This window comes from Pongo pygmaeus, chromosome 2 (assembly GCF_028885625.2).
Source record: "Pongo pygmaeus isolate AG05252 chromosome 2, NHGRI_mPonPyg2-v2.0_pri, whole genome shotgun sequence".
Taxonomy (NCBI): domain Eukaryota; kingdom Metazoa; phylum Chordata; class Mammalia; order Primates; family Hominidae; genus Pongo; species Pongo pygmaeus.
Window position 1 is genome coordinate 92,286,645 of NC_085930.1, and position 24,600 is coordinate 92,311,244.

General features: G+C 39.4%; 1 protein-coding gene across 20 annotated transcripts in view; it reads left to right on the forward strand.

The window, feature by feature from the left end:
• FHIT (fragile histidine triad diadenosine triphosphatase) overlaps nt 1-24,600 on the forward strand; it is a 1,508,090-nt gene that overhangs the window by 44,668 nt on the left and 1,438,822 nt on the right. The window contains exon 3 of one of the 20 annotated variants that reach the window (XM_063661900.1): nt 23,667-23,874. The exons of the other annotated variants lie outside the window; for them this stretch is intronic. The gene's annotated coding sequence lies outside the window, so the exon portion shown is untranslated. The remainder of the gene's footprint in view (nt 1-23,666; nt 23,875-24,600) is intronic. 20 annotated transcript variants of the gene reach the window in all.

Genomic DNA, 24,600 nt, shown 5'->3' on the forward strand with positions numbered 1-24,600 from the left:
GTGAAAAGTTATTGGCTGAAGTTTTGTAGGTATTAGGAAAACTACCTTCTTTGGTTGTCATCAATTACTAATTAATAGTCTTGAGAAATTAGGAATCTACTGCTAGTTAGCTTCTTCAAGAATTTTTAAAGAAAGCCTTGGTAGTATAGAGGGAACCCCCCACCAACTTTTTTTTTTTCTGTCGTGTGTATGTTTTTCCTTCCTAACAGCACCTTTATTTGTTTTTGAGGTAATTAGGCTAGTGGAACTGTAACCAGGGGCCCTACTCAGGGGCCTGCACCCAGCCTATGGATGGGTGTATGATCACAAGCTTGGCTAAGTAAATGCTCCTTCTTTGGAATTTGATTCTTTAGCTAAAGGATTCTCCCTTGTCCTAGGTGGGCATTCTGATCTGCCAACATGTACTGTGAGACCACTGTTGCCTCCATGTCTGTCTTGGCTAGTCATGGCCTCCAAACCTTATTTTCCATTCTGCCATGGATTGGCTGAGACTCCAATATCCTTCCAATAATTCTTAAATTAGCCAATTGGTTTCTTCTGCTTGCAACTACAGAACCCTAACTGATAGTATAGTCTATTCATTAGTGAGCTAGATTTGGAATAAATATGGTATGTTTGGAGGTTTACAATTAAAATGCCACTCATTACTTTCTTTCATCATGTGTAAGTAGCTCAGTGTTTTGTAGTAGATTACAAAAAGTACAGAGTTCTTTATTAGACTCTCAAAAATGGGTTATTTTGCTGAACTTCCCAGTACTCCTGTGTTTGGTACAGAGGAGTCACTCTTGGCTGCTTCTCTTAGCTCTCAAAGAATGTGTATGTATGTGGGGGTAGAGCTGGAAATGAGAAGAGAAGCAGAGAAGTCATCCCTCCCAATTTCTGGGGCCCTGGTCTCTTTGTGTCATGGGGATTGTGAAGGGACTGAGATTTTCTTCGGTTTACCCCCAGCAACCCCAAACACAACAGGTATATTCTTTAGATATTTGTCTACTTTTCCCTGAATTTTCATTTCTCCTTTGAACACTGTTCTTACCCTACTGAACACCTTCTTTTCAATGATGTGTAAAATGTGATTGAAAACTCAATTACTTGCAGTTCTGGCATTGCTTGTGAAATGGAGAATGAGAATGGAATGGGCAAGTTTTCTCTATTTCCCCTTGTGTCTTATTTGTTGACTACTTCTGTGCTCTGTGCAGTGCCTAGAACAAAACTAGTTAATTTTTTTTAACAGGGATATAAATTTTGCACTCCTACTGTGAATAAATAGCATGACAGTATTATATGGTAGGAAGAGCCTTAGCTGGGGTATTAGGAAACATTCCTTCTCGTTTTGGCTCTGCCATTTGCTAGCTTTGTGACTCTGTGCAAGATTCCTAACTTTCTTTAAGATCTCAGGCTCCTCACCTGTAAAATGAGGATAACTTTTGCCCTGTTTATTGCACAGGGCTGTTTTGAGGATCACATGAAGACAATATATATGAAAGTGCTTAGTAAATTTTAACAAATGCATAACATCAGTGTATTACTATCATGCCATGAATACTTCTTAAACAGATGAAAATTTGAGGGGCTTGTTTTAGGAGGCTGAGTAGGAAAAAGAGACAAATTAAACAACAACAACAACAACCTTGTATAGTGCTTGTGCTGGGTATTCATTTGTGCTTCCAGCTCCTCTCTCTTCTAAACGGCTCTGCACCAAGGGCCTAACCTCTATTGCAGGCATTCCCTGGGCTCCCTTGTTTGCTGGCTTTCTGTTGTATTAGCCAGGGGAAGGAACCGGATGAAGACCTGGGAACATGAGGTTGAAATATTCTTCCCTGCTTTCTTCCCTGCAGCACTGTGGGTTGGCAATGGCTGTATCCCTCTAAGGAAGGCCACAGTTCCTGTTGGGGGCCTCTCTTCAGCAGCTACAGGTCTTTCTACTGTCTGGTAACTGCCTCTTCTCTTTCCCCCTTTGAGTCTGGAGTGTTAATGGAATTTTTGCTAACTCCAGCACACTAGACCATCCCTTAGTGGTCTTCCCTTAACACTGCCTTCACCCCAGGTGAAGATGTCATCTCCTTCCTGCTGTGACCTTGATTGTACAAAGGAACTTTTTACTTTATATATTTTTCCACCATCCTCAGCCCAATTCAGCAAATATCTTTTTAGGATTTAGAGTGTGCCAGGGAAAAAGTAAGTCTTTATCATATACTTTTAAGAAATGGACATTTTGATTGCATAGTTGGAGGTATTATATCATTTTTTTTAAAAGCAAGTTTTGGTAAATTGAAAAGCTTTATAGTAACCTCAGTATATAAAGAAATACCATATTGTACTTATATGCATTACAAATTACCTTTTATATTTTAGTTTTATTTTTATCAAAGCAGTGTATCTACATTGTTTAAATAAAACAGCATTAAAAAGCAAATATTTAAAAACTGCAACATCTATGCCTTCTTTCTACGTCTCTCTGGATTGCTTCCCCAGAATTAGCAACTTTCTATTCTGATATTTCTGGTGTTTACCTCTCTCTTTCTAAATAATGTACTTATATTATTTTTTCCTAATTTATCAATTTTAGCAATAGCTCTCTGATCCTTTCCACTCCTACCGCTTCTGGTCCCCACAGCCTCCTGACATAGTTATATTACAATTTTTATTTAAATCAACAGATAATATTTACATTATCATGATTATGTAATTTTTTTCTGTTGCTAAGCCAAATGGCTTGTTATGTTTTCTTTAATATAAAATTTTTTGTCTTTCTTGGAATTAATATATGCTTTTAAAAAAATTTGCCTACTTTAGGCATCTACCTTATAAGGTAGGTAGTAATAGCATGTCAATTTTATAGGTGGGTCATATTAGTATTTCCATTTTATAGTTGTAGAAATTGAGACTTAAGGCTAAGTATTTTTTCCAAGGTCACATAGCTAATAAGTGTTGGAACTGGGAGAAGACACCAGCCAGTCTGTTCACAGAGCCTGCATTCTTAATCATTATATTACTTACAAATACTGTCACTTCAGTTATCCTGATGGCTACTTAAAAAAAATTCCTGGGTTCTATCTTCAGAGATTCAAAATCAGTGGGGCTGAGAGGGAGAACCAAGAATCTGTATTGTAAAAAGCTCTAGGGGTGATTCCATTGATCAGCAGGTTTGAGAACTTCTGTTCCATATCCTATCATTATGGTAATTACCATCATCACAATCACGATCATCAACATCATTATGATCTTCATCATCATCACCACCACTACCATCGGCAATAACAAATGACTGTCTTGCTCAGTGCTCTCAGTAACTGACTAGAAATCCTGGTGTCTGTTAAAGCAGCTACCTTTTGACTTCGTAGGTGAGATCATCACACTAGTGGGTGATTCAGTAATAATTCATCTGGCCATTTTTCTTTTTCCTTTTTTTGAGAAATGCTTTGGGAGAAATTGTGCCCCATAGAAGTAGACAACTTTATTTTTTTTCGGCTCAGCCGGTTGTTGCTTTATCTGGTACAAAAGCAATGAGAACTTTGTCCCTGTACTTAACTCTGACCTTTAAAGGACTTTTTTTTTTTTTTTTTCTTTTTTCACTGAGAGTTCCCTAAATGACATCTGGGGAAATACAAAGTCCTAGTGAAAGAGAAACTTTGAAGTCTTTGTTCTGTTTGATTTCCACTTCCCCCACTATCACACCCCCCACCAACCACCCCCCTCGCCCCTTGCTTATGGCATTTCTTGTTTATCACGTATGAGAGAAGCAATAAAATTTGGCCTGGGGTTTTCTCATCCCTAGGTGTGAAATTATTTCAGAACTATAATAATAATACTTTGCATTTGTATAGTGCTTTTATTTGAAGATCTAAAAGTGTTCCTTTGGTGTTAATAGAGCTTCCCATCACACTCTGAAGTAGGTAAGTATTATTAGAGGATATTTCCTTCAAGAACATTTTCACTTTACATACCATGTGTGACTTGAAAATGCTTTTGTGTTATTTGGGAATCTCAACTCTTTAAAGTGCCATACATATAAGGCAATTCTTTTATTTATATTCAATCTTCATTAATGCCCAGAACATTGAGGGAAATACAATTCCTCATAAATGAATGTGGCGTTATTTAGAAAGTATTAGAATAAAAGCAGTTTGGTATTGCCTTTTATTGGAATGTTTTGAAAATATTTAATAATGCTCATTAGCTACAGAACTACCTGTTGTACAGTTAGTTTTCCTTTTTTTAAGGTAGCAGGATTTGCAGGAAGGAAAATATTAAATAACTAGTGGTGTCGGGGCTTAGAACCCAATCCTCCAAAGTATGGTACCTTAGCACGCTGAGTACTTTGAACTGAAGGAAATACATTGGAAAGCCCTCAGAACCAAGGTCTTTGTGGCAGTCTCCCATAATCCTGTCTCCTACTTCTCTTCCTCCCCTTAAGCAAGTCATATAAACCAGAATTCCTCTTCCCTAAGGTGGGTCATAGAAACTAGAATTTCTCTTCCCCACAGCAAGCCGTTAAACCTAGAAAAGTCACTCTCTTCCTTCTCCCTTGAAGATCCTCATTCCACAGGGGCCCTGCTCCATACTGGGGAGAAAGAATGTTGCACAGAGAGGCCAAGAAGAATCTGAACAGTCAGGCCTTGCTGATCCCCACCCCCACCCCCACCACCACCAATCTATTTTCTATTTCCAGTAGAACACACCCCTTTTGTTCTACCACATTTCTACACAGCTGTGCATTCTTCACTGAACCTAAGCATAAAAACTATTTTCCTTGAGTCTTTGGGTCTTCATTTCGGAAGGCTGCTATGTTACATAAAACTTTGATTAAATACATTTGTTATGCTTTTCTCTTGCTGACCTGTCTTTTGTTATAGGAGTGTTGGCTGTGACTCTCGTGAGAGGTGAGGAAAGGTATCACACCTTTCCACCCCTACAGTGGGAACTTGGCCTGGTATTGTGCAATCCTTTGGTTGCTCATGATGTGTCAAATCAACTAAAAATACAAACTGAGTGTGCATTCTGATTTAAAGATTTCATTCTGAAAAATTGTTTTGAATGCTGCATGAATTGCAAGCATGCATACATGCATAACTGGTTACTTTTTTTTTCTCTAAATGTTGGGAAGTTCTAAGTGGTGTTTGGAGTGTCTACTCACTTAAGGTCATTGATGCAAAAATGCTGCAGGTTTGTTACAGCACAAAACATTTTTAAAAAGGCCCTCTGAACTTTAGTCCACACTGGTCACCATGAGAGGCTTCTTGTCCACGCGGTGTTGGGTAGTCCTGTTGTATCTGTGCAAAGAAGGCTGGGATTTTCACTGTGGCTTCAAGGCCTTGGTAGTCATTTTCCCAGTATCCCATCACTATCCCGATCAAAAGTCCTGTCACCTCTCTAGAGTTCTGCTAGGAAGCAGGGTGCCAGCGTCCACTACTTTAAGGAACTGCTCCAGCTTCTCTCCAATACCAGGAAAGCCCAGTCCTTACTGTACTCCAACTGCCCACCTAAACAGATCAAAGAACAACACTTTTAAGCAAAACAAAAGAACCCAAATTGTCTTTATTTTGGACCTTTCTGCTGGGATGTAACACATTCCCTTCAATGAATTTAGGCTTGTTTGAAAAAGAAAAGTCTTTAATGGGGACTGGATTTAGGGGATTGGGGGTTGTCTTTTAGCATCTTTTGCGTTTGAATATGCCTGGGAGACAAAGGGAAGAAGGCAAAGTCTTGAAGTTTTTGAGACACGAAAGGGAACAGTATACACAGGAGGGGTAACAAAAAGTCCAAATTGATATTTTAAAATTATGCTGCCCCTAATTCAACACTGAGACAAGGTGATGACTCACCATTTGTGTGGCACTTTATGACTCCCATGGTAAGTGTCGGATGATCACATGATTAATCCTTTTTCTGGCATCTCTGTTGTCTTTTTTTCTGTAGGGAGAATTCACTGAAGACCCATCATCTAAAGATTTTGGGGAATGTGGGTGGAATTATGAATCTCTGCATCATTTTCTCCTGAGTCTTTGCTCGAAGGAGGCCACATAAATTTGCTGCTAATTATGTGAAGATGCATTTATCACTGAAGATGCCTTTGGCTGCAAATAATCAAAAAGTCAACTTGAAATGGTTCAAACAATAGGGGAATTAAAAGAAAAAAGCTCCCTGCCCTCTGCAAGTCTACCTGCTGAGCCCCATGGATGTCATGATTGATGGGAAGGCATTATAGAATCCTGGTTCCAAATATCTGGAATCTAACTGCAATCCACTTTTGCCAAGCAACTGGGGACCCACCAGGGTGCCTTTGATGGTTGTCACTGTGTAGCAGGGAGAGGATTTGAGCACTCAGCTGTTGACAGGTTGCTAAGCACTGTCAATTATTTTGTGAATTGCTCTACCAAGTTACATTTGAAAATCCACCAAATAAAAACCCATCAGAATAAGAAAAATGAATTATCTCAGGGAATAAGACCTCCTGGGAGGGGTGCAATTTCAAATTTTGTTAATCAGTGGCTCAACATTGTTACCAAAGTGCCTATTTCTTGCTCTTTTTCCTCTGCCATCTTCAGTGTGTTGACTTTGTTCTTAAACTGGCTGCCTTCATAGTTCTGAGATGGCTCGTTCCTTTTTGGGAGCCACAGGCAGACATGGTAACATCCACTGGCAAAATAAAATATCTGTTCTTATATGTCCCTTTTTAAAAGTGAGGAACTGTTCCTGTAACCCCTGAGCTGACTTCCCCTTAAGTCTCATTTAGTTGATTGCAGTCCCATGCTCCTTCCTAAATCAGACACTGGCACGTGGAATGGGACTCATCCCTGGTGGCTTAGATTGGTGCTTCCCAACTTTGTTCTTGTTATGGTGCACATAGAAAATACAATTTGGCCAGCATGTTAAGCAATCAAAAGAGGCTGCTCACAGCTGGGGTGGCTGATGTGTGTGTGTAGGGCATGGGTGTGGGGTCTCTGGCTGCTCTGGGTCTGCCCAGCTGCCCTCGGGGCTAAAGGGATATCAGAGCAGCTGTTACCCTTTCCCTGTTTTAAACTAATCAGGTTTTATCTCTTTTCTGGGATAATCTCACCTTCCCTTGAGTACATAGCTTTGTGGAGGGAAGCCACCCTAATAAAACTGGGGCTTATACTAATCAGGATTCTTCAGAGAAACAGAACCAAAGGTTATTTATTGGTTTATTTACTTATTGTGAGGTATTGGCTTATGTGATTCTGGAAGCTGAGAAGTTCCATGATGTGCTGTCTGCAAGCTGGAGACCCAGGAAAGCCGGTGGTGTAATTCAGTCCAAGTCCTAAGGCCTGAGAACCAAGGGAGCCAATGGCATAATCCCAGTCTGAGGGCAGTCAAAGATGAGATCAAGTATCCCAGCTTACACAGTGAAACAGAAACAGGACAAATTTCTCCTTTCTCCTCCTTTTCTTCTGTTCAACAAACTGGATGATGGCCTTCTGTTTAAATGCTAATCTCATCCAGAAACACCCTCACAGACACATCCAGAAATAATATTTAATTTGGGCACCCCATGGCCCAGTTGAGTTGACACACAAAATTAACCAGCACAGGGCTTTACCTGTGAGGTGAAAGAGGGAAATTTCTTTTTTTTATTTTTATTTTTTTATTATACTTTAAGTTTTAGGGTACATGTGCGCAACGTGCAGGTCTGTTACATATGTATACATGTGCCATGTTGGTGTGCTGCACCCATTAAGTCGTCATTTAGCATTAGGTATATCTCCTAATGCAATCCCTCCTCCTTCCCCCGACCCCACAACAGGCCCCGGTGGGTGGTGTTCCCCTTCCTGTGTCCATGTGTTCTCATTGTTCAATTCCCACCTATAAGTGAGAACATGCGGTGTTTGGTTTTTTGTCCTTCGGATAGTTTGCTGAAAATGATGGTTTCCAGCTTCATCCATGTCCCTACAAAGGACGTGAACTCATCATTTTTTATGGCTACATAGTATTCCATGGTGTATATTTGCCACATTTTCTTAATCCAGTCTATCATTGTTGGACATTTGGGTCGGTTCCAAGTCTTTGCTATTGTGAATAGTGCCGCAGTAAACATACATGTGCATGTGTCTTTATAGCAGCATGATTTATAATCCTTTGGGTATATACCCAGTAATGGGATGGTTAGGTCAAATGGTAATTCTAGTTCTAGATCCCTGAGGAATCACTACACTGACTTCCACAACGGTTGAACTAGTTTACAGTCCCACCAACACTGTAAAAGTGTTCCTATTTCTCCACATCCTCTCTAGCACCTGTTGTTTCCTGACTTTTTAATGATTGCCATTCTAACGGGTGTGAGATGGTATCTCATTGTGGTTTTGATTTGCATGTCTCTGATGGCCAGTGATGATGAGCATTTTTTCTTGTGTCTTTTGGCTGCATAAATGTCTTCTTCTGAGAAGTGTCTGTTCATATCCTTCACCCACTATTTGATGGGGTTGTTTTTTTTTTTGTAAATTTGTTTGAGTTCATCGTAGATTCTGGATATTAGCCCTTTGTCAGATGAGTAGATTGCAAAAATTTTCTCCCATTCTGTAGGTTGCCTGCTCACTCTGATGGTAGTTTCTTTTGCTGTGCAGAAGCTCTTTAGTTTAATTAGATCCCATTTGTCAATTTTGGCTTTTGTTGCCATTGCTTTTGGTGTTTTAGACATGAAGTCCTTTCCTATGCCTATGTCCTGAATGGTATTGCCTAGGTTTTCTTCTAGGGTTTTTATGGTTTTAAGTCTAACATTTAAGTTTTTAATCCATCTTGAATTAACTTTTGTATAAGGTGTAAGGAAGGGATCCAGTTTCAGCTTTCTATATATGGCTAGCCAGTTTTCCCAGCACCATTTATTAAATAGAGAATCCTTTCCCCTTTTCTTGTTTTTGTCAGGTTTGTCAAAGATCAGATAGTTGTAGATATGCAGCATTATTTCTGAGGGCTCTGTTCTGTTCCATTGGTCTACATCTCTATTTTGGTACCAGTACCATGCTGTTTTGGTTACTGTAGCCTTGTAGTAGTATAGTTTGAAGTCAGGTAGCCTGATGCCTCCAGCTTTGTTCTTTTGGCTTAGGATTGACTTGGCAATGTGGGCTCTTTTTTGGTTCCATATGAACTTTAAAGTAGTTTTTTCCAATACTGTGAAGGAAGTCATTGGTAGCTTGATGGGGATGGCATTGAATCTATAAATTACCTTGGGCAGTATGACCATTTTCACGATACTGATTCTTCCTATCCATGAGCATGGAATGTTCTTCCATTTGTTTGTATCCTCTTTTATTTCATTGAGCAGTGGTTTGTAGTTCTCCTTGAAGAGGTCCTTCCCATCCCTTGTGAGTTGTATTCCTAGGTATTTTATTGTCTTTGAAGCAATTGTGAATGGGAGTTCACTCATGATTTGGCTCTCTGTCTGTTATTGGTGTATAAGAATGCTTGTGATTTTTGCACATTGATTTTGTATCCTGAGACTTTGCTGAAGTTGCTTATCAGCTTGAGGAGATTTTGGGCTGAGACGATGGGGTTTTCTAGATATACAATCATGTCATCTGCAAACAGGGACAATTTGACTTCCTCTTTTCCTAATTGAATACCCTTTGTTTCCTTCTCCTGCCTGATCGCCCTGGCCAGAACTTCCAACACTGTGTTGAATAGGAGTGGTGAGAGAGGGCATCCCTGTCTTGTGCCAGTTTTCAAAGGGAATGCTTCCAGTTTTTGCCTATTCAGTATGATATTGGCTGTGGGTTTGTCACAGATAGCTCTTATTATTTTGAGACACATCCCATCGATACCTCATTTTTTGAGAGCTTTTAGCATGAAGCGTTGTTGAATTTTGTCAAAGGCCTTTTCTGCATCTGTTGAGATAATCATGTGGTTTTTGTCTTTGGTTTACAGGCTGGATTATGTTTATTGATTTGCATATGTTGAACCAGCCTTGCATCCCCAGGGATGAAACCCACCTGATCGTAGTGCATAAGCTTTTTGATGCGCTGCTGGATTCGGTTTGCCAGTATTTTATTGAGGATTGTTGCATCGATGTTCATCAGGGATATTGGTCTAAAATTCTCTTTTTTTGTTGTGTCTCTGCCAGGCTTTGGTATCAGGATGATGCTGGCCTCATAAAATGAGTTAGGGACGATTCCCTCTTTTTCTATTGATTGGAATAGTTTCAGAAGGAATGGTACCAGCTCCTCCTTGTACCTCTGATAGACTTCGGCTGTGAATCCATCTGGTCCTGGACTTTTCTTGGTTGGTAAGCTATTAATTATTGCCTCAATTTCAGAGTCTGTTATTGGTCTATTCAGAGATTCAACTTCTTTCTGATTTAGTTTGTGAGGTTGTATGTGTCTGGGAATTTATCAAATTCTTCTAGATTTTGTAGTTTATTTGCATAGAGGTGTTTATAGTATTCTTTGATGGTAGTTTGTATTTCCGTGGGATCGGTGGTGATATCCCCTTATCATTTTTTATTGCGTCTATTTGATTCTTCTCTCTTTTCTTCTTTATTAGTCTTGCTAGTGGTCTATCAATTTTGTTGATCTTTTCAAAAAACCAGCTCCTGGATTCATTTATGTTTTGAAGGGTTTTTTGTGTCTCTATGTCCTTCAGTTCTGCTCTGATCTTAGTTATTGCTTGCCTTCTGCTAGCTTTTGAATGTGTTTACTCTTGGTTCTCTAGTTCTTTTAATTGTGATGTTAGGGTGTCAATTTTAGATCTTTCCTGGTTTCTCCTGTGGGCATTTAGTGCTATAAATTTCCCTCTACACACTGCTTTGAACGGATGTCCCAGAGATTCTGGTATGCTGTGTCTTTGTTTTCATTGGTTTCAAAGAACATCTTTGTTTCTGCCTTCATTTCGTGATGTACCTAGTAGTCATTCAGGAGCAGGTTGTTCAGTTTCCATGTAGTTGAGCAGTTTTGAGTGAGTTTCTTAATCCTGATTTCTAGTTTGATTGCACTGTGGTCTGAGAGACAGTTTGTTATAATTTCTGTTCTTTTACATTTGCTGAGGAGTGCTTTACTTCCAACTATGTGGTCAATTTTGGAATAGGTGTGGTGTGGTTCTGAAAAAAATGTATATTCTGTTGATTTGGGATGGAGAGTTCTGTAGATGTCTGTTAGGTCTGCTTAGGTGCAGAGCTGAGTTCAATTCCTGGATATCCTTGTTAACTTTCTGTCTCGTTGATCTGTCTAATGTTGACAGTGGGATGTTAAAGTCTCCCATTATTATTGTGTGGGAGTCTAAGTCTCTTTGTAGGTCTCTAAGGGTTTGCTTTATGAATCTGGGTGCTCCTGTATTGCATGCATATATATTTAGGATAGTTAGCTCTTCTTGTTGAATTCATCCCTTTACCATTATGTAATGGCCTTCTTTGTCAAAGAGGGAAATTTCTGTTTGACAGGCCCTCAGCAGTGTCTGCTGTGTCAATGTTCTTGTCTTTGCATATGTACCTAATCTCCTTTTTGAATCATTAGTTCCTTAGTTCCTTATCAAGAAAAGACTAAGCCTTGCAGATTTCAAGTGCTCAGTGATTATTTGTATATTGAATGAATGAACATGCACTCACCTACATGACTGACTGATGCATTCAATTCTATCTATCTCCTGTAATATGCTAGGAATGTGCTGTGTGAGGTACAAGGAACATGGGTCGGGCAGATGATTTTATGCCCTAGGGAAGGAGACAGATCACAACTAGTAAACCAACAAAGCATATACAATTAAAAGTTATGTAAATCTTCTTTAGGAAACATCAAGAGGCAAAACATAGCAGGCCTCCTCATTTGGAGTGGTCAGAGTTAATGAAGTTTAAGTTAAGATCTGAAAGAAGGACAAGAAGAGGGATTCAGCTTGTAATGAGTAGGGGAAGAGAGTTCAGAGTTCTGAATCTTGCAACTATGTCTTAGGGATAATTTGTTTTCAAGAAACAATGCAAAACAAAGAGTGACAAAAATGATGAAAGGTGAGGCTTCTACAAGGCCACAGGATAGCTTACTCATTTGACAAAAGGTTAGATGGTGAGCTTCCTGAAGCCTTAGGCCAGGAAGTGGTTGACCCTCAAAAACTAACCAGAGTGGGATGGGTAAATGGACAAACATATCTCTCAGCATCTCCATCCTAAAGAGCAGTGGACTGTCTCAGGATCCTCATAGCTTCTCACCTCTTCTGTCTGCAGACTGGCTTCTTTGCATATCCAGCCAGCTATGGCCACCCATGCAACTCCCTGTGCCTCATTCAAGGGGGTGATAGAGACTAACTGTATTCCTGTATTCTCCTTCCTGGGAGAAAGAATCTGAATGGTTTGATGTAGTTCAGGTGCCCACCCTTGCCAGAGTCACCTGTGGCCCAGGGCACAAGGTCTACCTGGTTAGCTGCCATCTTAATTCTACTTAATCTTACTTGGCAGGACTGGGAGAGACTCTCTGGGTGAGTGGAGTACAGGGCAGGCAGCTGGATTAATGCCCCTGTTATTAATAAATGCTGCTTTTCAAGTTCTTCAACTTTAATAACACTGGAAGAGTCCCAGTGATGTAAATAACTTAGTTACCACCTGGTTTATTTTTGAGTACTTATACCTGCTGCAGGGCATTGTGTACAGCAGATGCTTAAGAAGTAGTGATGGTGATAATAACAAAATTGAATGTGAAATACGATGTAGTCCTTTCCTAATGGTGCAGGTTAATTATATTGTTTTAGTGAAAATGCTTCTTTGTTTTGTGGATAAAAATCTTTTTTGTAAGGTTCAGTCTATGTCTTTATTTTTTTCTTTAACTCCTGCATTTTGAGAATCATAGTCTATATATTTAAGTCCCTTTAGAATTACTTTATTACTATTATAAAAGTAATGCATTTGCATTTTAAAATATTTGGAAACCATTTCAGCATAAGAGAAGAAAATAGAAATTGCGTATAATCCTACAGTCCAGAGATGACTCCATGTGACATTTCTGGGTGTTTTTTTCCCAGTTAGTTCCTTACGTAGGCATGTTTTTTAAGAAAATGGCACATACTGCTTTTTCCATTCAACATTATATTGTGAACATTAAGAATTCTCCTACTGCATCCTCATCTCCTGCTGCACTGTGTTCTATTGTGTGGATAGAAGGTACCGAAGTGGATGTACAGATTCGAAAAGCACCTCTGCTGCTGAATGGGATCCTTAGGTTGGGATGGATTGGAATGCTGACCCTGAGGTTTGTGTAGCAGTATAGATACTGCCTGACTGACTTCAGGAAGAGCAGTGTGATTGTGGAATTTGGTCAGAAATTAAGTTCGTATGATAATGATCACTTGTGTCTGTTTGGCCACTGCTTTCCTGAGGATAATTTGAATGAAACTCATTGACTATTTTGCAAGGAGAATGCTCAGCTTGAGCATCCCTGTAAGGAAAATAATCAGTGTCTCCCTCAGTGTTCTGGGAAGCTTCTTTGCTGCTCAGGTCGAGGTGGCCTCTGCAGTCTGTGCTTGCTTCTCCTGATAAAGCAAATTGCAAGCATGCCACATTGCTTTGCTCCAGCTTAACCCTACTCCAGAATGAATCCATAAATGCTACAAAAGGAAAGCTTATGAACATATGCTACACAGAACTTAGAAAATGTCCTGCCTACTTAATCCTTTTCCTACTTCGGGGGGAAAAAGTCTATTTATACTTGAACTGAGAATTGAGGGATCACAAAAATGAAGATTGGATGCCGTGCTAGAAATCACCAGTTGTGTTTTCTCATTTCCCTTAGAGCCACATGTTGATTTTTCAATACAGCTGTGTCAGTGGGGAAATGTGCCGTTCTTTCTAGAGTTCTTAGATTCACTCCTAAGTATGTGAATGTGTCTAACTGCCTTTTGAGGAAATGTGAGATCCCTTGTTTAAACACAGGGTGTTCATTAGAGTGGATTCTGAGGTCTAGAGGCCACCTCTTGAAGTCACTGCCTCTCACCTTCTCCCGTGACTCTACATTTAGATGATTGTAGATGGAGAAGGGCACTTCTCCGCTTGTGTGTTCTTGGACAGATTATTCCACGGAGAGATATGTGGAATCACAATAGATGTGCGCTAGCTCAGAGGGTTGGGAACTTGCCCTGGCACTTAGAATGCATGCTGGCCCTTCTGGTTCAAGATGATTTCCCTGCAAAATAGTTTATCTTTTTCCTTGCTGGCATATTTGTTCACAGACATCCACAGAAGCTGTTCTGGAAAACTTTCTGACCCTGAAGCACCTCAAAAATTTTGATCCCATGCTCCTTGCTGTGAGTCTTCCCACACTGGAGCTCTGGAGGACTCTCTAGCAGGTCAGCTTTGGTTGGCTTCAGCCTCCCCATCTCAAGGAAGTCAGTGCAGTTTTCCTGCCTGTGTCTTATTTAATATATGTCTGTATCTTCTGGCTGTCTTGGAATGGGGGTCTAAGGGGCCATTCAGTTTGACACCGAAGGCACTGTCTGTGTATAGCCAGTCATAATGAATAACTGTAAACATGAGTAGATGCCTGCCCAAAGGGGGTGTTAGCCGAGAGGTGTGTGAATCTGCTTGGAGGGGCAACAGCTGAAATGTCAGAGTAGTTTACTATCTCCTGGGTAGAGACACTGGGGGAATATTCTCTGTCTGAAAAATATTATAGGCATCAGGTTCCAGATTTCTCTTCCTGTGGCTGCACGTGCTCATCTTTCTGATTTAGAAACAAGGGAAGCTCTGTCAGTATTGCAAGTATAGGAGATTCAGACTGAGAAAGAAGTAAAAAATGGAGGGCCCTTCAAAATGGAAATGAACTGTGGTCATCATCAACCCAGGATACATTTGAGAAGGTGCATTTATGAACAACAGTTGCCCATGATGCTTTGCCCATTAATGCCACTGAGACCTGCTAACCTGCTCCATTTTCTTTGTAAACATGAAAAACCCTGATGCTGGCAAACAGGGGAGTCATGAGGACAGCAGAATGAAAGCATGTGGTGTGACATTGTGGACCATTATTCCATTGATATTTGTCGTGGCATTGTGATCTGGTCCAAAAATGTAGCTGGCTTTTTGGCTTTTGATATACTACAGTCACTTTTCTTGAAATCTCTCATTTAATCTTTATCACAATTCATGGGGCAGATATTGTTCTTATATATTTAACAAGTAAGGGAACAGATGTTCAGAGAGGTTAGGTAAGTTGACCAAGATTGCACAGTTTGTAACAAGGAGGCAATTTAAGAGAGAGAGTGCAGCAAATCTTTTGATCAGGCAAGGGAAGAAGAACCTGTCATTTGTCTGAAAAGGCAGCGGGATGCTAATGGATTTGTGCTGTGTTCCCTGGTAACTTTAGATGAGGTTGGGATAATTTGGGGACATACCTTAGGTAAGCAGGTGCTTCTTTCTACAAAGCTGATCTGTTTTCATTCATTCATTCATTCATTCATTCATTCATTCATTCACTTGTGGTTGATTCATTCAGATTCACTTACTCGCTTTTTCTATAAATTGGGCACTTGTTTTGCTGAGAGCTAGGTGTTAAGAGCAATAGAAAGATGATGAGAGAATTGAGAATCTGATTGGAGAGAAGGATACCCAGAGAGAGCTAGAATATAATGACACTCTGTGGCAAGTATGGCAAGAAGCAACAGAAGTCAGGAGCATGTTCCAGGAGTTCTTGGAGTGACCTCTAGGTACTGTGTCTCCCCACATTGGGAATCCCAGTTAGTATTCCAGAAATCTGTATCTCAGCACAGGGACTGGCATTTGTTTTGCACTGTCAGCCACAATGAAGAGACCTATTAACAGCATGTGATTTCTTTGTGATGGATAATTTGTGAGCTCAGATGTGGATGTCTAAAAGAGATGGTGCATAGAAGTAGAAGGGCCTTCAAATCAAACAGTACAGAGGACTTCCTCTATGACACATTCAGGGACAGCCCCAGATATAAATAATCATAAAGTGGGCTACTGTCTGCTCTTTTGTACCCTTACTTCTCATAGCTTGTGACATCCAACCCCACCCCCTATACCCCCTATCCTGAATACATGCTCCTTCAGGATCTCAGGGCCCTGCCTGCCTCTTTTGGTGGTCTCTCAACCTTTAATCTCATTAATAGGACAGGATGGAGGGGTGTTGAGAATTCTATCATTCATTTACTCTCTAGTATGAATTTAAACCAGTTTGTTACAGTATTCCATGTGGTACATGAGATGAGATGAATGAATACATTTTTGGTTAGTCACATGAAATCTTTTCAGTTTCCTTCTATTTATGGCAAGTGATATTGGCTATATACAATATGTATACCAGTGACATTGGATATTTACAGTGGGGATATAAAATTGTCTTCTTCAAAAAGTTAATTTAGACTGGCAAAATTGAGTTGATTTAAAGAGAAATTTTGTATTAATATAGAACACTGGCTCATAGATATTATACAGATCATGAAAGGAGTATGTAAATAACTGAACTTTTGGAACAATTGTGTCATTTTATCTGGTTATGTAGGCATTTCATACTTTAACCATGGAATACGATGTTTTGTATCCTAGTAAGAGAATTTAATTGATCAAGGTGGGGAGAGCATCTCTGAAATCCTCTTCAGAGATGGCCACCTGCCCATGAGGACTGTGATTCACCGATGTTACCCATGACTCATGCCACACCAAGCTTTCTCTTTCAGTTAATGGTTACACTTCAGAAAAAGTGATTTCCCCTTTAGAGTATCCAATTTCACATAACTATGGAGCATGTAGCCCCAGGATCCTTTCTCATTAAATGCTTATGTGGGCATGGACTAATGCTGGTTAGGGTATATAAACCAGACTTTGTATCTCCAGTAGCCAGAAAGAATAGTAACAACCATCTAACCATACACTTATAGAACAGAAATGTAATAGAATAAATAGAATATTTATTTCATGTATGAAAAATAGTACTAGAATCTATTCCTGAACCATTTTTTCTAAGGGATAGGAAAAATTGTCAAAACAGAGATTTTTCTCTGAGAATAGCAATTAGCCTAGGAAAGAGACATGTTACTGCAATTATAAGTGGGCCCTATGTGGCAAGATTCAGGGGCTTGCTAGCATTAGACGACTTGGACTACATGGTAGGTTTTTTTGGTCTTTGGGTCTGTCTTTAGGCGGAGCCAGGAGAGGGAACCCAGGGAATATAAGAGCAGCCTGTGATGCTGGAATTAAATGAAACTTGCTAGTAATCTGGACATGACAGGCCAGGTGACATCCTGGGCTCTCTTCAGCCCTGTGATTCTGGATGATTGTTTTTTTCCCCACCAGTTCCACAATATGTTTGTTTGTGTGCTTACTTCAAGTACCAGAAGGAACACCCATTCTTAAAGGTCTGTTGTATTATATTTTCCTAAATACAGTGGAGGGATATTACTATACAAAGTTAATTTTTCATCCTTCTTGTAGACACAAATATTGATATTTTCACAGTATATATTTGTATATTTATTTGCTATAGCCTCTTGATTGTTGATAATCAAGAGACAGGAAAAATATAATGTTACTATTATTGCCATTATTGGTCATTACTTGCTGGAATTTTATCCAGTTTGGGAGCCAAATTCTTCTTTCCGTTGACAAAGAACAATTAATTGCCTTCAGATAATTTAGGCTTCTCATGTCCCCAATATGTGATTTGTCAAGCTAAGAATATTACTTTAACTTCAGTATGTTTACTTTCCTTGTATTTGGTATGAGTGAGGGAAAATAATCCAAACATTTGAATTCCTTGTCTTTATTTTTTAGTCAAAAAAGCAATGGAGATAAATGTACTTGAAATGCATATATTTAATAAAAATGTTAAATTGATAATTTAAAGGAACTCAGGCCAAAAATGATAACTATCATTAACTGTGCCCCACTCCACATAAAGATTGACTGGTAAAGCAAATCATTAAGCAGTTCCCATGCTCTTTCTATAATTTGGCTAGGTGCTGGGCATATACATATATATCTGTTAACATCATTGATAAGGTCCCTCCCCTATAGTTCTTGTCTAGCTTTAAATAAAAACAGGGCAATTAAATCAATTAATACTTTGCTTGGTAATTTTTTGTGACTGAATCAACTTATTTTTTGAGGTAGCATCAGTTTTATTCAGACAGCTGCACAAACATAACCTCAGTATTTAGTCTTGGAAGATGCACAAAATACATTTCAAGTCTGTGCTCCCTAAACACAAAACTGGAGAAGAGAGACTGAGTTGGTACCCCCATGGTCTTCACATTTCTCATTCATAGAAACTGAAAACAAAACTAGGTCTAACCTACTATTATTTAATTTATCGTTGAGAGGGAAGAAAGGAAAATCTACTTAGCATATTATCTTCTGACTTTCTGTAAAGTGAAATAAACCTAATCAGTACTGATGTTTCTAAAAACGTATCAAGTGTTTACATTTTAAATGCAATTGTTAATGAACTGTTATTATGAAAGTTCACCACATTGCTCTAAATCACTTGCTGAGCCAGCCATCAGAGGCTTACATCCCAGCAAACATTTTCTGGAATTTGCAGGGCACAATTATGATTGACTACAGATCTCCTCACACTTTCATTACAGGAATTAATATAGTGAATTGCTATATAAATTGATGCCGTGAGGGAAAGGCACGCTAAGACGTTTTAACAAGACTGTCAGTAGCTCAATAGTTTGTAAAGTCAAACTTCTCAGTGTTTTCAGAGTGCCCACCCTCTTTCTCAGTGTATCTTTTCTTCTTGGTCTAGTTAGCAAACTGAAAGGGAGAGAATGGTTGTTTTATGTCAATTTTCTGTAGAAGCATAACATGCTATAGGATTTGTATACTTGTAAATCCAAGTTGTACATTTTGATGAATTTTCCCAAAGTCATCATGCCTAAGGAACCAGCATCTAGAATAAGAGGTAGAACATGACCCTCTCATGCCATCTTCCACTCACTACCCTGCTTGCTTCCACTGAGGCTGTCACTATCTTGACTCATCTGAGATTGGTTTTACCATGTTTTTGAATTTGTGTGTGTTTTTGGGTGGTTTTTTTTTTTTTTTTTTTTTTTTTGAGATAGGGTCTTGCACTGTCACCCAGACTGGAGTGCAGTGGCACAATTATAGCTCACAGCAGCCTTGACTTTCTGGGCTCAGGTGATCCTCCCGTCTTAGCCTCCCAAGTAGCTAGGGCCACAGGTATGCACCACCACACCTGGTTAATTTTGTTTTTTATAAGAGACAGAGTCTCATTATGTTTCCCAGGCTGGTCTTGAACCCCTGCCCTCAAGCAATCTTCATACCTTAGCCACCAAAGTGTTGGGATGACAGATGTGAGCCACTGTGCCTGGGCTATTTTTATATAATAAATAGAATCATACGGTATGGGCCTCTTTGTGCGTGGCATATTTTGCTCAACATTGTTTATGAAATTCGGAATGATCTTTTTGTGTTTAAGAAATAATATAGGCTTGGCTGGGTGAGGTGGCTCACGCCTGTAATCCCAGCACTTCGGGAGGCCGAGGTGGGCGGATAACGAGGTTAGGGGATCAAGACCATCCTGGCCAACATGGTGAAACCCTGTCTCTACTAAAAATATAAAAATTAGCCAGGCATGGTGGCGCATGTCTGTAGTCCCAGCTACTTGGGAGGCTAAGGCAGGAGAATTGCTTGAACCAGGAGGCAGAGGCTGCAGTGAGCCAAGATTGCACCACTGCACTCCATCCTGGGCAACAGAGTGAGACTCTGTCTCAAAAAAAAAAAAAAAAAAAAAAAAAAGAAAAAGAAATAAGGTAGGCGTGTGGATGTCAAACAAAATCACATGGTGGACAAATACTTTGGAAACTTTATAGTGCCTTGCAAATCTAGCCATGGCGTGGCTGACTGAGTAGTCTGGGGTGTTTTCATGTGTTTGGGGAAAAAATTGGTGTCATTGAATTATTACTGACTATCAGCCACACCATTTGTATGTGCAAATTTGACAGTGATTTACACCTGATAACTCATTTATATCCTAATAGATAAAATGGTAAGATTTTCAGATACTAGGGTTCCAAAGGTCATCTTAGAAATGTACTCCCTGAGGTTTATTCTTGTACAGGTTAGTGGACAATTTTTTATAATTGACTAATTAAATGGAGGCTAGAGTATATTTGAACCTAAGCCTATATCTTAATGTTTCTACCTTTTTCTATTTAATTGCATTAACTGTGTGAATAATCTATAATTACAACGTTTTTTCTTCAGTGTCACACTATACATAAAATTTGACTTACAGGCCAGACTACATACTAGATTACTATCTTCTGGAAGGCCACATACGTAATGGTTTTCTTGAAAAGAACACCTCTTATCCCCAGTGCCCACCACCTCACCCCATCAAATCCAAAATAACCATCTTCTCAACAACACATTGAAGAGGTTAAGAACATGAGGTGGCATCTGTTGGGTGTGCAAGTGGATTCTTTAGCCTTGATAAGCCTCCCTTCCACCTCTGAAAATGAGGGTGACAGTAGCACCTCTCATCAAAGGCTGTTGGGAGTCCAGTAATACAGAGAATGAAATCCAGTGCCTGGCACAATCTAAACACTCCATAAATGCCGGTTAGTATTGTTATTAGCATTCCCTTTTATAATTACCCCTCTTAACACATAAGGATTTCATGATTAACGTCAAGCAGGTGGTCCTAAGAAGAATTCTTTCTTAAACTTTAAATCAAAACAAAACTTCCTTTGCCATCCTTCAAGTGGCACAGACTCATTTAAACACCATCCAGACCAATGGGATGCATCACTGATAGATTTTTTATTTTTATTTTTACAGAATAAAAAAAAACCCAGAAAGTGGTGTTGTTTTAATGCTGGAGCAAACCTGGTATCATTTTTCAATGTCTGTCTGATGACAATCTGGTTATTAGGTTGTCAGAATTTTTTGACAAAATGTAGTGTTGGACTACCTAATTACATTGCTTCAGAGTCCAGTGGGGCTGCTGATCTGTTTTCTAATAATTTTTGGCCCGGGTTGTTTTGTTAAAGGCAAACGTATCAGTCATGTGAGATAGGTTTGCTTTTTATGTTTACTAGTCTAAACATGAAAAGTCCACTTAGGCCTGCTATTGTGGAGAGCAGTAATAATACACCATTCTTCTCAGGACCCAGATGTCCCATTCATCTGAAAGTTTTAAGTCAGTGGGGAGAAATGTCAAAGAGCCAAAAGTTCTGCAGGTTTTATTTTATTTTATATTTTGGTATTGGAAAATACATAATGAAATCAGCATTCTTAAAAATATACATTTAAAGTAACTTTTTACTACCCCCTCCTCGACCTTTATTTTTTATTTTTAAAGATCAGGAGTTTTTTTATAGACTGAAAACTTGCACGGTGGAGAGTATAAACTAAGAAGTATTTTTACATGCCTTGCCTTCTATCAGGCAGACTCAGGTTTAGTGGAGTTGGAAGCTCATACAATTTGGGAGGTCCTCTTTAAGAAAAAGAGGAAAAGATTGTGAATACAAAATTAGATGCAAAGGTGAGTATTTATTTCAAAATGATTCAGTTAAATGATTTGGTTCTCTTTCTTTTTCTTTTTTCTTTTTCTTTTTTTTTTTTTTGAGACGGAGTCTTACTCTGTCACCCAGGCTGAAGTGCAGGGGCGCAATCTCGGCTCACTGCAAGCTCCGCCTCCCAGGTTCACACCATTCTCCTGCCTCAGCCTCCCAAGTAGCTGGGACTACAGGCGCCCGCCACCATGCCCGGATAATTTATTTTGTATTTTTAGTAGAGACGGGGTTTCACCGTGTTAGCCAGGATGGTCTCGATCTCCTGACCTCGTGATCCGCCCGCCTCGGCCTCCCAAAGTGCTGGGGTTACAGGCGTGAGCCACCGCTCCCGGCCGGTTCCCTTTCTTTCAAGATCTCTTTGCCACAAATGCTTACAGAGAAATGCCTCTTCATGTTTCCTCCCAGCTAGAACACGGACTCCCAAGGACTCTTGGCACTCCGAGGGCCTGTGCAACAGGGACCCTGAAGTTTAAATTTCATCAGCATCATGTCAGTTCTTCTCTGTCTCTTTGAATATGCTGCTGAATCAGTGAGAATATAACTGGTTAGATGACATCTAGAAAGCTGGAGAAGACATTTAGTTGGAATTAGCTGTGAAATTGAGTTTCAGGTTAACCTCGAGGTGGATATTGCAGATTCTTAAGTGAATTGGGAGAATAAAAAAAGCTTTATAAAGTATAAAGCTTTAAAAATGGTTATCAAAAAGTAGAATAATTCCAGGATACATAACTTCTCTGCATAAGTTGTTGCAGTGAAAGATTCATTAGAAAAATGTAACAATAAAAAGAAGAGGTATTGATGTTTTCCAGAAAGCTGTATTTCTTGAGGTGTTTAATTTTTTGTATGTCTCACACAGCAAGTTTCCTGGTGGCAGAACAACATCTAGCCTTGACATGTGGTGTAAATCTTTATGCTGTCTTTGGAATAAAATGATTGCAGCACTTTCATACTATCAGTGGGGCATGAATTGCTGATATGTTATTTGATGGATCCAAGCATATCAGTTGTCTTTGTCACCAAGAGCCTGAGTGGCTCAAACTCTGGAGATAGTTATTCAAGGAAGAGTTTCAGTACTTGGCCATGGGATGAACCACAACCCAGAGAAACCCAAAACCCATGTCAGCCCTTCGATTCTGTATGTTCATCACTTATCTATTTACTTATTGCCACTTTGTTGAATGCTCTGAGATACTAATGTTTGTCAATTATGATTTGCTTATGCAAAGATGAGAAAAGATCTTGGCTACTGCTTTATCTGTCTACTTCCAAGGCATGTCCAAAGCCCACTAGTTTTGGAACTTAGATCAGTTATCCATTGTCTTAGTCTGTTTGTGCTGCTACAGCAAAATACCACAGACTTGGTCATTTGTAAACCACAGAAATTTGTCACAATTTGGAGGCTGAGAAGTCCAAGATCAATGCACCAGTAGGACTGGTGTCTGTTGAGGGCTGCTCTCTGATTCCAAGATGGTGCTTTGCTGCTGCATCCTCTGGAGGGAAGTACACCGTGTCCTCACATGGCAGGAGGGACAGATGGGCAAGAGAGTACTCCTTTTGACCTCAAGCCGGTTTATAAGGGTGCTAATCCCAGTCATGAGAGCCTCGCCCTTATGACTTAATCTCTACCCAAGGGCCACATCTCCCAATACTCTTGCACTGGGGCTTAAGTTTCAACAATTTAATTAATTATTAATTAATTAAATTTAAGTTTGTAAGGGACACCATCATTCAAACCATAGCACCTATGTTGTAAGGTCAAGCTGAGTTGATAGTATATTTCATGTGTTCACTATTTAATGAAGACTTTCCTAGAGCTCAGTCTGGTGACTTTGATGGGGGAGGTGGTCAAGCTGGCATCTGGGTGGAAGATGGATGTTGAAAATGGCAGAAATGGACAAAGGGATTTTAGGAGAGTTTGTGGTGGCCCAGGAGTATATTTTACCTATCTGGTATTTTTTCAGGAGAGAATACAGGTTTAAATTACTTGAACTACTGTTAATTATTTTTGGTTGCTTATTTTTGTTGTTTTTTGTTATTTTTTAAATGTGTGTTTTGTGTGACAGACTGTGAGGTATTCATATGCATTTCTGCTTTTTTTTCCCTTCTGCCACAATAAGAGCATGTAAACCTTAACTTTGTCATGTTCTTTATTCTTTTCTTAATCTTTCATGGGGGTTTCACAGAAGTCCTATTAGGATCCAGGTCTTCTCTTCATTTAACAGATGAGGAAATGCAAACATAGGAAGATGTGCTTTGTGGTTTCCTCGAGATCATTCCATGCCATTCACCATGACTGGAACCCAGCTGACTGACTCCCATCTCTGAAGTTCTAGAAAGGCTGATGAATAGGACAATTTGGATAATGGTACCCTCACAAGCATCCCATTGCAAGTATGTATTGCATAGAATTGCATGGTGACATGTTAATTGCCCATTTAATTTATGTAGCAACAACATTTTCAAGGCGTTTGAAATATCAGAATAGCCTGAGAAATGTGTACAAATAATCTGCTGAAATCAATAAGTGGAAAAGATTTAAAGATATACTAGTGTCTTAACAACAGTTGAAGACACAGCTTGGCTTGGCTATAGCATGTGAAAAATACCTTTCTTACAGAAAATACATGCTGACTCAAGCATTTTCATTTGGAAGTTAACCAACAGTTGGGCTATAAAGATGGAATCGTGAGTACCCCCCCGCCCAGAGTAAACTCTGAATAGATCAAATTTGCCAACGCAGATGAACCATACAGATTTTGAAATCCTTTCCTGATGCTTTATATTTAATGACATGCCTATTTATTTAGAAATTTAAAATGATTATGCTTATTCACATAAATTGTATCTGTAATTAAATGTCTCTTTCCTCAGCATTGCAGTATAATTGTTTTATCATGGTGGTTCTTGGTTTTGAGACTCTGTAAGAATTGTCAGTTGTTGTGTTTACTTTAGACCATAAGCAATGGATGCAGATTTTATATGTAGTGCAAGATCTTGAGTTTCCTAATCAGTTTTTATGTTACTTAAGCAGGATAGAAAGCATAGCCATGTGTAAAAACTGAGTCCATGTACTATAGGGGGAAGATGTATGTTGGTACCTTTCTAACACCTGCAGTT